This window comes from Corylus avellana, chromosome 2, assembly GCF_965113065.1.
Source record: "Corylus avellana chromosome 2, dhCorAvel1.hap1.2, whole genome shotgun sequence".
NCBI classification, from domain to species: domain Eukaryota; kingdom Viridiplantae; phylum Streptophyta; class Magnoliopsida; order Fagales; family Betulaceae; genus Corylus; species Corylus avellana.
In genome coordinates this window covers 9,754,861-9,769,648 of record NC_142491.1, presented here as the reverse complement: position 1 = coordinate 9,769,648, position 14,788 = coordinate 9,754,861, and the positions used below count along the sequence as shown (strand labels likewise).

Here is a 14,788-nt window from a genome sequence, read left to right as displayed (position 1 = left end):
TTCCACCCTTCAATTAAGTTTGTTTTCCTAGTAACAAACAAGCAACAATCAATGGAAGACGGATTTAGGGGAACTGGTAGTAGCCCTGGTCACCCCTCAAATTACAAGAAAAAATAAAAATTTAAGGCAAATATATATTTTTTTTTAAGTTAAAAAAATAATAATTTAAGGTATTTTTTGTCAATTGATTCCCTTTCAAAAAAATTTTTGGCTCTGGATCCTCCTAAATTCAAAGCTGGTTCAAACCCTGAATGAAAGTATAACAGTAACAAATAAACTGCAGAGCTTATTTCAGTAGGCAGCAATATTGCAATATTGTCTTCAATTTTCATATTCATTTCCTATAATTTTTTTTTATAAACTGAATAATTAGATATGAGTTTGAATTTAAAAGTAAAAATGTAAAATTTAGGACAATGCTTCTGCATGGGGTCCAAAATTTATTTATTTATTCTTTACCTAAGGAATTGATAAGAGAAAGGACATTTGTACTGTTGTCTTTGTCATGATAACTTTAGCTGTTTACTAAAGTGATGAGTTTCTATAAAGAGTTTTGGTTGTTGTTATAAAAACTTACGTATTCATTAAAAAATAATAATAATAATAATAATAAAAATAATAATAAGAAACAAAGATGGAACCAATCTCCTTATATGTGATTATTAAAAAAAGCTCTTTTTGTTTGTTTGATTTTTTTTTTTTTTTTTTTTGGAGCTTAAAGAAACTCTTATTAACTCTAAAATAAGGTATATATATTTATAATGACAAACAGCCTTGAATAGTTGAATAGGTAGATCAATATCATTCATATAAAAAATAAGGTACATGATTGCAAAAGTATCGTTGGTAAAACCAACAGCACAAATATCTGACTTTGTATCCTGAATACACAATTTTGACTATGTAATAAATCCATTTCCAATACCAGTATTGGTGTATTTTATATTTTAATAAAAATATATAATTAAAAAATTATTTTTAAAAAATTTGTTGTGACAAAATTTGTTATGAGATATTATACTTCCTTATGTAAAATGAGATAATAGTAATACAATATATATTTTTTTTTTGCACTAACCACTTTATCTTATATTATTATTTTTCATTATCTTATGATTTAATTTTTCAATTGTAATTCGTAAGAATCTTAAATCTGAATAAACGTGAATTGACACGCTTGAGTTTTGCATATAATTAACTCGTTAAAAAATTTGAAATGACCTAAGTATCCTAACTTTATAAACAAAAATTACATATAATACCCTTAAAATTAAACAAATATATATATATATATATATATATATATATATATATATATATATATTAAAAAAAATTGAACGGTGGCTGCCGACCCTTTTTTTTTTAAAAAAAAAAGTAATAATAATAATTTATAAATTTCATATATTTATATTTTTTGTTTTATTTTTTATTTGGGGGTATTTCTGTCTTTTAATGAGATTTAACGTCTAAAAAAGAATATTACATCCAATTTAACGAGTTTAATTGACGGAATGGGATTTTTGGGAAGAAAATGGTAGTTTGATAGGGTCGGGCAGTAAGGTTAGCTGTTAATGGGGGAAATCGACAATGTGTTGTAATTGATGAAGGAAAAGGTAATCACCCCTTAACTTTATATATGTGGTTTTAAGAAAAGAAAAAAAAGCTCATTATTTAGCCTTCTCAAACTACAATCATAAGTTACGTACAATCAATTACTTCAAATTTTTAGGTCCTTCCGCTTTGCTATGTAAGCAATATTTTTTGAAAATAAGTCATGTGACATTCATGTGACTCAAATTATTCATTATACTTTGTAGATAAAAAAATTAAAAATAAATAAATAAAAATAAATAAAAAATATGAAAGGAGACCCTCCATCGGCTTGGCCATGGGTCTCCACGGCTTCAGTTGGGCCAAAGACCCATACCCATGGTCTGATTGTGGGTCTCCACAGCTAGAGAATGGATGCTTTTTTAAAAAAATAAATAATAATAATAATAATAAACTTTAATAGTGTAATTGTATTATTTTTACATATCTAATAATGGAAAATTTAAGTCATGTGACACATTATTATAGAGAGGACTGGTTGAAGAGGATGAGTTGTAACTTTTTAAAGTTTGGAAAACATAATGTAAGCTGGAAGGGGGTAACCGTAAGAGTAGTTTGCGAAAACGTCACAAATTGTAACTTTCTGTTTTGTGGATGATGAAGGCCATGGCAATTAGAAGATGAGGATGCAGGGTTTGTGGGAAGCGGACAGAGGGATTGAAGGGTTTCTTCTTCCTTAGAGCATTCCCAGCAGACTCCCTATAAGGGAGTCTGTTCCCTAAATTTAGGGAATATGTCTAAAAAATCGCAAAAAATGTCCCACAGCAGATTCCCTATATGGTTCCCTAAACCATCAGCTGCTACAGTTGAACCCCATGTTTTGGGTTCAACTGTAGCGATCCAAAGGATTATTAAATTAAAAAAAAATATTCTCTCTCCTCTCTCCTCGATCTCATCTCACGTCCCTCTCTCTCACCTCTCTTTCTCTCTCGCTCGCACCACCAAACGGCAAACAAGCAACAAAGCATTCAAATCAAAGAAACCCAGACCGATCAAACCAAAGATTTCAAACCGAATCAGAGATTTGTTTAAACTTTCAATTGATCAAACCAAAGAAACCCAGAAATCTCATCAAGTTGTGCTTAAAAAATAGCAAAAATTGGAAACCCATAAATCAAATCAAACCAAAGAAACCCAGAAATCAAATCAAAGACACAAGGCATCAAGGCATGTGCATGCCGATTGGGTCGCAGTTGGACGGGATCGCGTTGTGCGAAGGGCTGGAGTCGCTGTCGATAAAGAACTCGGCGGACTTGGACGACATGAGGTTGATAGCCATCGCGAGTGGGTGTTGGAAATTGAAGAAATTTGTAGTGGTTGGGTGCAAGAGGATCACATGGACGTGAGTGCTTCCTTGCTGGGAGGAGAAGAAAACGAAGAAATTACAGGAAGAAGAAAAGGGCTGCTGCTGGAAGGGAATGAAAGGAAAGAACGAAGACTGAGATGAGAGAGAGAAAGAAAGGTTCAATTAAATGAATAAAATATAAAAAAGGTAAAATAAAAATAATAATATTTTAATTATATAGGGAAGCATTAAGGGAAGCTATTGGGGTGCAAATTGACATAGGGAAGCAAAAAGTAGTTTGGATCCTTAAACTTAGGGAAGATGACCGGGTAGCTGCTGGGAATGCTCTTACATAACAAAATTTTTTGGCAATTAGAAGATGAGGATGCAGGGTTTGTGGGAAGCGGACAGAGGGATTGAAGGGTTTCTTCTTCCTTACGTAACAAAATTTTTTTGTTTCCAACCAATTACGTATATACTGATAATTTTCATCTCAAATCAATCTTATTATTACAATATATATATATAATTTTTATATTATTTTATGAATATATTGAAATAACAAATGAAAATTTATATTATTTCTTGTGAACTTATTTTATTATTTTCTAACAATGAATCCTATAATCAATCTATTAAGAAACTCGACTGGATTATTAAAACAATTATAATAAATTTTATACGAAGTATATAATATGTAAAGTGAAACGAGAAAGTAAGAACCTGCAAATTTCGCTCACAAGAAATGCTTGTATTACTTGAGATCGAGCACTAAATTCTTTCTATAATAATAATAATAATAATAATGCATCCACTCTTCTATCTCAACCTTACTGATAACGCATCCGCTCTTCTTGCACTTGTATTTATAATACTCCCGATTGGGCCCCTGCTTGCCAAAATCACTCACTAAAATTTTAGCAAGTTGTAATTTGCTTCATAGGAATATTCTGGATAAAATTCTCAAACCATTTACCTCCCCAACAGAAACAAAGTAATTTCAGTATCAAATTACATTCGAAAACTTCAATACATTACATTGAAAAGACAAGCACTTACCAAAAAAATCAGCAGTGTGCAGTAAAACTATATTTGATATATTACAGTTCTATGAATCCATGTGTATGATCACAAAATTAATGTAAAATCAATGTGTATTTTATCTTAGTGCGGTCCCATGAAAATTTGCCATTCAATTATGTGATGCATAGTGCTACCTGTTGGCTTGGAATTGATTGAAGTAGACACAACACAATAATGCCACCACCCCCAATGCTGGGTCCGGATCCCTTAAAATTTACTGTTTTAGATTCTAAAATTACATGATCTTGGCTATCGATCTTAATCTAAAGGTCAAGATCTTGTCACGTGTCCTACTTAAATAAAATAATACTAAAATAATAAAATAATATTTAAAATTTAAAAATAAATTATAAAAAAATAATAATAAATTAATTGTGGTGGCCAGCCACCCCATTCTTGCCATATGGAGCCACCCCCAAAGGCCATTTGGGGGGTGGCTTCAAGGCCCTTGGGGTGGCCGAGGGTCAAACCCAATTTTTTTTTTTTTTTTTTTTTAGATTTGGCCTTTGGGGGTAACTAGCTACCCCAATTAATTTATTATTTTAATTTTATTAATTTTTTTTATAATTTATTTTAAAAATTTAAAAATTATTTTATTATTTTATTTGAGTGGGACACGTGACAAGATCTAAGCCTTTAAATTAAAATAGATGGCCAAAATTCTGTAATTTCATAATCTAGAATCGGCGGAAAATACTAAGGAATCCGGATCCCACCATACTGGTACCTGTTTTTTTGGAGTCTATCGGCTGTCCTTTTTATGGGACTCATTTTGATTGGATCAGACAAGACCTCCATGTGTTAAAAGAGTAGTGCCAGAAAAAGTATAATTTTATGTCATTTTCAAACCTTTATGTCATTTTCATTTTATTGGGATGAATGATGATGTGTAGTATTCATTAGCCTTTGAATTAACTTTTATTAGGCATATGATACTATGGAAGGATACTAATTATACTATGGAAGTATAATTAGTTATTGATTACTAATTACTAAGAAAAATTGTCTATACTTACTCAGGTTAAGAGTGTTTTGAATCAATAAATAACTCTTCTTATTATCGATAGTGGAAAAACAAGAACCGTAAAGCTCTATACAAATAGAGCAGATTGCTCTAGTGTAACAACATCCAAAATGGAGTTGGGTATATCTTCTAGCCAAATTCTCTCTCCTACATCTCGGATTGCTGCCTTAGCTAGCCTGTGAGCAGCTTCATTCGCTCCTCTTTTGACATGTCAAACTTCCCACGTTTTGAAGGACTTCCTTACTTCCTGAATATCACCCACTATATGTCCGTATTTGCTCCATGAAGGGCCCATGTTGGTGATGGCATCAATCACTTGCTTGGAATCCCCTTCTAATATGATGTCAAAGAAGCCATTGTCCCTACTAAACTCCACTGCTGCTAGGGCCCCCATTGCTTCGCCCACAACTGGTTCTGGAAGAGAGTGTAGCGTTTTGCTTAAAGCTGCTAAAACCCATCCTCTGTCATCTCTAATAATTACTCCAATACCCAGCCTGTTTTGTTTTGAATCTAGAGCAATGTCCCAATTGGTCTTGACTTTACCCATCGATGGTGCCTTCCACTTCTCCTCCTCCGTTTGATTTCCGCTAGTAACATTCATCCGCCCAGCCTCCTGGACCGATTGGAAGAGCTTCAGATGTTCCAGAGCCTTGCTAACAACAATGTTTGGGTGGGTAAAATCTTCCCCATGTACCATGGCATTCCGCCTAGTCCAGATGCCCCTAGCAATCATTGCACATAACTCGGCATCCTCCTTGCTGCAGCGTTCCAGAATCATTTCAAATATGTCTTCAAAGCTCTCTCCATGGATAAGCTTTTTTGGATTCTGACATTGCAGCATCCCCACGTACACGTCTTGTGCTGCAGGGCATGACCATAATACGTGGGCCGTGGACTCCGGTTCTCGTTTACAAAGATCACATAAAGTCATTTTCCAGCACCCTTCTCCTGACCAGGTTAACTTTGGTTGGGAGGATGTTGTTGCATGCTCTCCATAGAAAGAATTTCGTGGGATTTGAGATCTTCATCTGCCAGATGGAATTCCAAAGAGTGCTACTTCGGGTACTGTTGGATCCTTCACCGTGGGTTCTTTTTTTCCTGTCCATCTCAAGATAGTAGGCACTTCGGACCGAGAACTCCCCCGTGTTGGTTACTCGCCAATATAGTTTATCACATTGATTATAGCGGCTAATGGTTAAGAGTGTTAGATGATTATTTATTATAAAGGGAAGCGTCTTCGATAAAGTATATAAATTTCTTTTAAATCAGTTTGAAAGAAATATTATTAAACTCATTTAAAATAGTGTAAAGTTTCTATAAACATTTAAAAGACGCATTAAATTCTTAATGTCATGAATAGTAGTTTACTAACTTCGACTAAATTTAATGTGTATTTTAAATGTTTATAAACACTTAATACTATTTTAAATGAGTTTGTAGATATTTCTTTTACACTGATTTGAAAAAAATTTATGTCTTTCCATAAATCAGGTTCAATCATTTTTAAATCTAATTTTTTGTATTTATAAATATTTTTAATTTTAAATGTCTGTTAGAAATATGCATTCGATATGAAAAAAATTTTTAAAATAAAAAGTGTCAGACCAATTTATTACTAGCAACATAACGTTAAATCTTAAAATGCTAAAAAAATCATGTTAAATTAAATTATAATAAAAAAAATATTTATTTAATATTTAAATAGAAGGCATCATCATATCTAAAGTTTTTTCCTTTGTCCTCAAAATATATAGATGCGGCATGTGCACTTACACCACAAAACGCTATGTTTTTATGGTTATGACTTTCCAACACATTCAATCATTTGATTTTTTTAAGAAAAATTTAAATTTCATTTATCATCATGAAACTAGCACTTATTGCTCTTAACAATACAATTAAAATCTCAAATCTCTTTAATCCAACTGCACCCTAGATTAATCCAAGGCTCAAAATTATACTACCTCTCCCAAAATTCTACAACTTTTTTTTTTTTTTTTTTTTTTTTTTTTTGAGCAGCTTCTACACTTGAGACTTTTTGCACATGGCAAATATTATTTACGTAAAACATTTCACAGATTTGCTGAGATTTTTTTATTTTTATTTTTTTTATGTCTATTACATATATAGCAACCTGAAGAAATCAGAAAAGAAGGCTATTGATCGACTATGCGTATTCCTAGGTGGCTTACTTGTGTTCTACTTATGTCTTAAAAAAAATGATGTGGCTATTAAAATCACCATTTGATCAAAATTCAATAATGATTAATCACAAACCCAATAATAATTTTAATAGCCACATCATTCTTAGTATAACATAAGTATGACACAAGTAGGCTACCTAAAATTACTCATCGACTATGTACTACGACAAGGCTTGAAGATGCAAGAGTGAAATTCAAAAAAGTTGAAGTAAGACAACTATTTGACATAATTTTTTTTTTTAAAAAAAGATATTGTTAAATCACCACTTATTTTAAATGAAAATAATTTATTTAATTATTTAATTTATATTGTAATATTTTTACTTATGTATGGGTTCAAACTCTCCTAATAGTACTTGTTGAAATATCTTCCTCAGTCATTTCGTCAAAATACCTCACAAGTTCTCTCTTGCTCTGGTACTAATTGAGGTTTGCTTTTGCTTTGAGTTGTTTTAATTTCTACTACTATTTTTCAAATTTTCGAAGGTTCAAATTAACGTTGTTCCAGCACTATCTATCGAGGTCTGTATTTTCAGCTAGGAAAGTTTGTATCACTGTTTACAAATAAAAGGGTTTAATCTTCTATAATTTTACATCATGTATGGTGCTGATAAGGTGTTTAGAAATAATCTTTCACAAGCCAAAACAACCTTAAATTTGTTGTTTTTCCTTGCACATATTATTATTCAGGAACTTTGTCATATGGGTTAACACCCAACAACTAATTAGATAAGGTGCCTCTGAGTAATTCTAGAGATAAGACTATTGTTTTCTTTATGTCTTCTTAAATATCATGCAGCCTTTAAAATTATTACTTGATCAAAATCTTAATGATGATTGTAAAAATAACATGATATTTGGGAGGATAAAGAAAGACAAGAATCCTACCTCTAGCATTACTCGATACCTCTAGGGTAAACTTTTTTTTAATGCACGTGGAATTAAACCTCTATAGTAAACTTCAAATTAAGAAAATATTGGAAGACAAATGAATGGTGTAGTCTTGTAGAGAAAGAGATAGAAATAGTTAGTAAATTTTAAGTTTTTCCAGATAATAAAGAATTAAAAAAGTAAACCCAAAAATAGATCAGTCCAAAAAAAGAAATATAAGTCAAAGATACATCAATAGATTTCAAAGCAAAGAATAGCAATTGAAAGAGAAAAATATAGTTTATAGCGCTTGTGAAGACCAACTGCTTCTTTCTTCAGCAAGATAGAAAGTAGGAAAATTGATTTTTGCTCTGTTTTCAACGACCGAAGAAACCCGATTTTTGACCGAAAATCCAGGTGCTTGTTGATGTTCTCTCTGGAAACAAAGAAAATCTGGTTATCTCAAAACGAAATCTAGTTAGGTAGACTCTTTATTTTCGTGTGTACTCAGTGTACACTGAAGGAGAACTCTGTCAAGGACTCAAAGTGTAATAATAATACATCACAAGAACGAAATACCCAAAATCAAACCTTACGAAACCACTGAAAAATATGATCACTTCTGATTCATATCACACACACTCCATAAAATATAAGAATCAAAAAGGATTTTTCACAAAAATCACCTAAGCAAAATACTACCAATTAATTAGCATGATTTTTGTGCTTAATAATCACCGGGTATAACATAATCTTAAAGGATGTGTGTATAACATAATCACTGGGTATAATATAATCCTCCAAGAATGATGTAACTATTAAAATTATCATTTGATCAAAATCCAATAATAATCAATCACAAGCTTAATGGTGATTTTAATAGTCACATCACTCTTGGAGAGACTCAAGAAAGACATGAGAGAGGCTTGTAGTATTACTCAAAAAAGAGATATCTTACAGTGCAAGATAATGCCCACATTTTGTCCATATTTAGTGAGGAAGAGAGGATTGAAATTCAAATTTTGAATTTCAATCCTCCATTTCATGTGATTGTCCATCTGCTATGTCACTAAAAATTAGCCAAATGTGAGCATTATATATGACTCTCTCTCAATGGGAAAATTCAATATTTTTCCTTTAATCAAATGTTGGCAAAAATAAAAGATAATATCTAAAACCAAATAAAGAAGAGAATTGAGAATCTGTTTAAAAAATAAAAAATAAAAAAAAATTAATAATTAAAAATAGAGCGTTGTACTTTTTCAGTAGATAAGAGAATACTACTTAAAAATATTGAGTAGCATTTCACTTTTATTCTAAAGACTTATCGTTCATCTATTTTTTTTTATCAAATCTATGATTATATATGTAAGATCAAAAATATTAAAAAATATATAAATTGAAATTAATGAAATACTGATAAAAGATGAAAAAATAGCATTTTCGAATTGGATTATTTATCTCTATTTCTATTACGGAGACCACGTGATTTGCCAACATATTATTATTGTATATATATGGAGATGAGGATGGAGGCAGATGGAGATTTGGAAATTGGATGGATTCTCGTCAACATATTATTATTGTATCATCTCTCTTCTCTCTCTTTGTTTTTTTTTCTAATTATAATACCATATATGTTGGTCCATTGGTCACATTTATTAATGGTCCATTCTGTAGTGAAAGTAGGTTGCAATGATCAATAGAGTGGGCAGATTATTGTACGAAGCACGTTTCTTTATCTCTCTCAATATGTGTGACGTAAGCATATCTTACGTAATTTGTTTTGTTTTTTTCCATAAAGAAAGTGGTGCCTTTTCCTACATAGGAGGACCAAGGACCACTCACGTGTTTCACTCCATGCAAAACTGTACAACCTAACAAATAATTATATTGTGGCAGAAAATATATGAATCTTTTTCAGAAATAATGAACTCTTATATATAGGATTTATTTAATAAAAAAAAAATCAATCCTTTTATCTTCAATATTAGACAATTTTTTTTAAAAAAATTTTAGTAAAAATTTCTGGCTTTTCATTAATATCAAAATAGCATAACTTTCTCGACACATACAATATCATAAATAAAATATAAAGATTCTTCCATTCAAATTTGCTCTAAAGATTGCTGAATTGCCTTCTTTGCTAGTCTATGAGTAGCCATGTTTGCATCTCTAATCTTGATGTGTGCGACTCTCCATGATCAGAAACAGTGAAGTAACATCTTTACACCCTCAATCAATTGGCCATACAAGCTCCATGATTGTCATTACATCCTCAAGGCAATTACATTAACATCCATTGCATCTACTTGCAACATTATATTCATGATTTTCTAGAAATAGTCCATCAAAATTAGGTCTTAGGGCAATAAAATCCATGTTTTGGTCAAGAATGCCAAGTTGAGTTCAACCAATTAGCCTGTCTACAAGAACATGCATGGAAAATACTTGAAAATGACATTTACCAAGTCACAGAAAACACGTAACACCAACCCACTTTGAATGAGAAACATACATACTCAAAATAATAGAATTAGTAACATAAATGTTTCCTATTTTTCATTTTTCTATGAACGCCCTAATCCAATCCCATGGTGTGGATCCACCACAATTGGCCACCATCACCATCCATCAACCAACAGAATCTAATGTTATCTCTTTTCCCGGCCGAGTGTAAAGATAAGGATAAAAAAACGAGAAAAAAGGTTTCCACTATACCAAATGATTTGTCCTTTCATTTTTCAAGTTTGCTTTTTTGGAAATATAATCACTTTCTTTGAGTCCTTTAATTCAGTCACGTGGAGTGGAGTCCACCGCAATCGGCTTCATTCAACCAAGCAACGGAATCTGAAGCTATCGCTTTTCATTATGTAAAGAAAAGTTCAAAATACAAAAAATAAAAAAGATAAAAAAAAAAAAAAAAGAGGAGATTTTGTAATGATATATACCGAAGACTTTGGTTTAAGTCACTTTCTAATGTTGTTTATCTCTAATAATAATTAATAAACATGAAAAATTCTAGACTCCTAACTATTTTATTTTTTAACTTTTGACATGTGTCAGTATATAATTAAAGGATGACAAAATACCATCGGTGGTGAATGATTGGGCACACAGTAAAACGTGAGTTCGAATCTCACAATGAGAATCTTCACACAAGCTTGATTAATGTTAGCCGCTTTGGATTCTGTTGAGGTTCAATAATACCGCTCTACTCACTTGGACGACTCTTAGAACATGCATTGTGAGGTGCGATTTTGAATGTCATAAAAGGATTTAGCTTTCCTCACTAGACACCAATTAGTTTTCAGATGAGATGGTCAAAGACCCGATCCAACAAATGGTATCAAAGCTAGGGTCATGGGTTCGAGTCACAGAAGTGTCATGTTGAGGGATGGATTATTGAGGTTCAATAATGCCATTCTGCTCACTTGGACGGCTCTTAGAACATGCCTTGCGAGGTGTGATTTTGAATGTCATAAAAGGGTTTAGACTCCCTCACTGGACACCAATTGGTTTTCAGATGAGATGGTCAAAGGCCCAATCCAACAAATTTCACTGATGTCTTGTTGAGACTGAGCGCCAACAGTTTCCCACTATCTAGGCTCCGTACCTCATTGGTTCCAAGAGGATAGGTACTACTATTATCACATCATGCACGTAGAATAGTCACAATTAGTTGTTGCTTTTTCCTACCATTTTCAATTAGAAGAAACAAATAGGATGTTAAAATAATTTTTTTAGTAACTAATATTTCTCTAATCATATGCCAACACATATCAAAAAGTTGTAAAATAATTATACTTAGTCTCATTTGTGAGGTTGCAAATATTTGATGTTGAAATAACACACTCCAACTATCCATCCAACTTGCTGTAACTAGGGCAATAAATGTTAAATTACCAGTTTTCCTAAAAGTTTAAACTGATTGGAAGAGATAAATTTAATCACTTAATCATACTTTAACACTCCCCCTCACGTGTGAGCTCAAACTCTCTTTTAATAGGTGGGGCCTAACATGAGGAATATTTAATTTAAATGAGGGATGATTAAACGTAGTCAAGGTTCGATCCTATGATCTTTGGTTCTGATACCATGTTAAATTACCAGTTTTTCTAAAAGCTTAATGGTTAAGTGATTAAATTTACATATTCTTATAATCTTACGCTTTTTGGATAATTGAAAATTTAACATGGTATCAGAGCCCAAACTTACCAACAAGTCTCGGCCCAACAGTCCACATGAGAAACAGGTTGTTACTGCTCCGACCTAACTAGGTCCCGATGTTTGAGGAAGAGATTGTTAGAATTATCTCACATCAGTTGTGAAAGCATCTCTTTTCAACGGAAAGTATTTCAAGCTCTTACTCCCAACAAATGTTATGTCAAGTAAGCGTCTCTGTTCAACGGGCTTGAATTTCAATCCTGCCTCGTCAAGTTTTGTGGCACAATTAATTTACATTATCTAGAAGTCTTGTAGGTTTCAGGACTTGTACCGGACAAAATAAACATCTTAGCAAATTTGTTAAGTGTTTTACTTCCCCGATGTTGAACTCTGGCAGCTGCATACCATCACGATAAAAAGTAAGGAAAAAAGTCAATGGTTGAAAGCCAAAGAAAAGCATGAACCTGGTCGGGATTGGAAGAGTCACTAAAGGCGAACGTATATGGCTCTGTTTGCCAACGGAACGGGCCAGCAATGTAGCTGGAACAGAGTCACTAAAGGCGAACGTATATGGCTCTGTTTGCCAACGGAACGGGCCAGCAATGTAGCTGGAACGGTACTGTTCCAGCTACAGTGCTGGCACTGTGTAATCAGGACTTCAGACAAAAAAAATACACACATTTCAAAAATAATACTTATCTTATTCACTTGCCAACCAACTGATAATTACAACTGAATTTTTTTTTTTTAATATAAAAAAAAAAATATATTAAAAAAAAAAAAAAAAAGGAGAATATCGGGGTGGTTCCAGCCACCCCTTGGCCAAAGTGGGGTGGCCGGACCACCCCATTTTTGGCCACGGGGGTGGCTCCTTTTTTTTTTTTTTTTAATATTTTTCATTTTCATTTTTTTTTTAATTTTATATTAAAAAAAAAAATTCAGTTGTAATTATCGGTTGGTTGGCAAGTGAATAAGATAAGTATTATTTTTGAAATGTGTGTATTTTTTTTGTCTGAAGTCCTGATTACACAGTGTCAGTACTGTAGCTGAAACAGTACCGTTCCAACTACAGTGCTGGCCCGTTCCGTTGGCAAACAGAGCCTATAATTCCTCAATAACAAAAACAGGAAGCTGATTCTCAAGTAATATCAAGTCATGTCGTATACCAGTTCTCAGCCATGGTTGACTTGATATGTAATCATTTTCTTTTTCACGGGTCCTTGGGAAGGGCTCATCATTTTGATCGTCAATACCATTTTCAAGTACATATTTATAAAACCTCAAGAAAAGCTCAATTATAAAGATGGCATCCAATAGAATCATCTTCACAAAATGTGTACTACTGAGCCTACAGTCTTCTGAATAGCAATGACAGATTTTTACTTCATTGTCTTGAATGATCTTTAGAAGATCCTCTTGGCTCTTTCCTGTCCGATACAAGAAATCCTTCAAATATCTCTATTTGTGCATTTTCATGTCCCTCAATTCATTTTTGCCGCGATAAAAGGGGCCTATTGAAACTAAATTAGGAGTGTAGGCTTTTTTATTTACCTTGCGCAGATTCTTGGGAACCCGGTAGATACAGCACCCAGGCCAGAGAGCAGGCTCCATGACCAGTGGAACATCAATGAGCACATCGTTGCTTTCAAGTTCTTTTCCAATGGGATCATTAGCCATCTTTTCCATTCCTCAAGCTTGTTATCCTAGTGACAAACAAACAACAATTAGTGGACGTATATTAGTATCGATCGAATAAGCTCCAGAGCTTATTTCAGTAGACAACAATATTAGCAGTAGTGCCATCAATTTTCATATTCAATTCTTAGCAATTTGTTATAAATTAAAATTTTAGAATTGTACAACTTGTGAGCCCTATATCACACCTTAAAATATGCTACAAATTAATGATCAACTTGTGCGCATGTAGTTATGTCCCTAAGAAATGCTACTGATTTCAATTTTGACTCTAAAGTTAATCAATTGCGTCTTGATGAATTTTGGAGAAAAAAAAATTAGTGAAAAATTTTCTGGTGATGCAATATATATATTTTTCTAATTCAAGGCAGAAAATGGTTACAAGGGAGGAGATCGATGCAATATTGACAGCTAGAGGCAGATGTGCTAAATTTTTCTGGAAATCATTCCACGTCAAAGTTGAAAGGGCCAAAAGAAAAGCTGCTGAAATTGTGATAAAAATGAACACTCACATAAAAATTGTAAAGTTCGAATATAAATTAGTAGAAGGAACAAATCATATTTAGTTCTTAGCTTTTCATTTGATTTGGGTTTTTAATTTCAAGAATAAAGTCTTTAGGTTTTGCACATGTTTAAAATAAGTATCTTTATCATTTTACTATCAAAATTAACAGTTTTTCTATCACATGTGTTTCATTTGACACGTCAATGTCAATTTCAACACTCCAATGCAATGTCACACCAATGGAACCGAAGGCTTTTATTACTATGGGTTTGCTCTTTTAGATTATTAGGTTATGTATTTATCTAAGTTCTACATGCCCATCAGATCGATTTTTATTTTTATTT

At 32.5% G+C, this 14,788-nt stretch overlaps 1 pseudogene; it reads right to left on the bottom strand.

Moving 5' to 3' along the window:
• Nucleotides 1-12,388: 12,388 nt before the first annotated feature.
• LOC148587285 (UPF0481 protein At3g47200-like) lies at nucleotides 12,389-13,930 on the bottom strand (annotated as a pseudogene).
• Nucleotides 13,931-14,788: the final 858 nt, after the last annotated feature.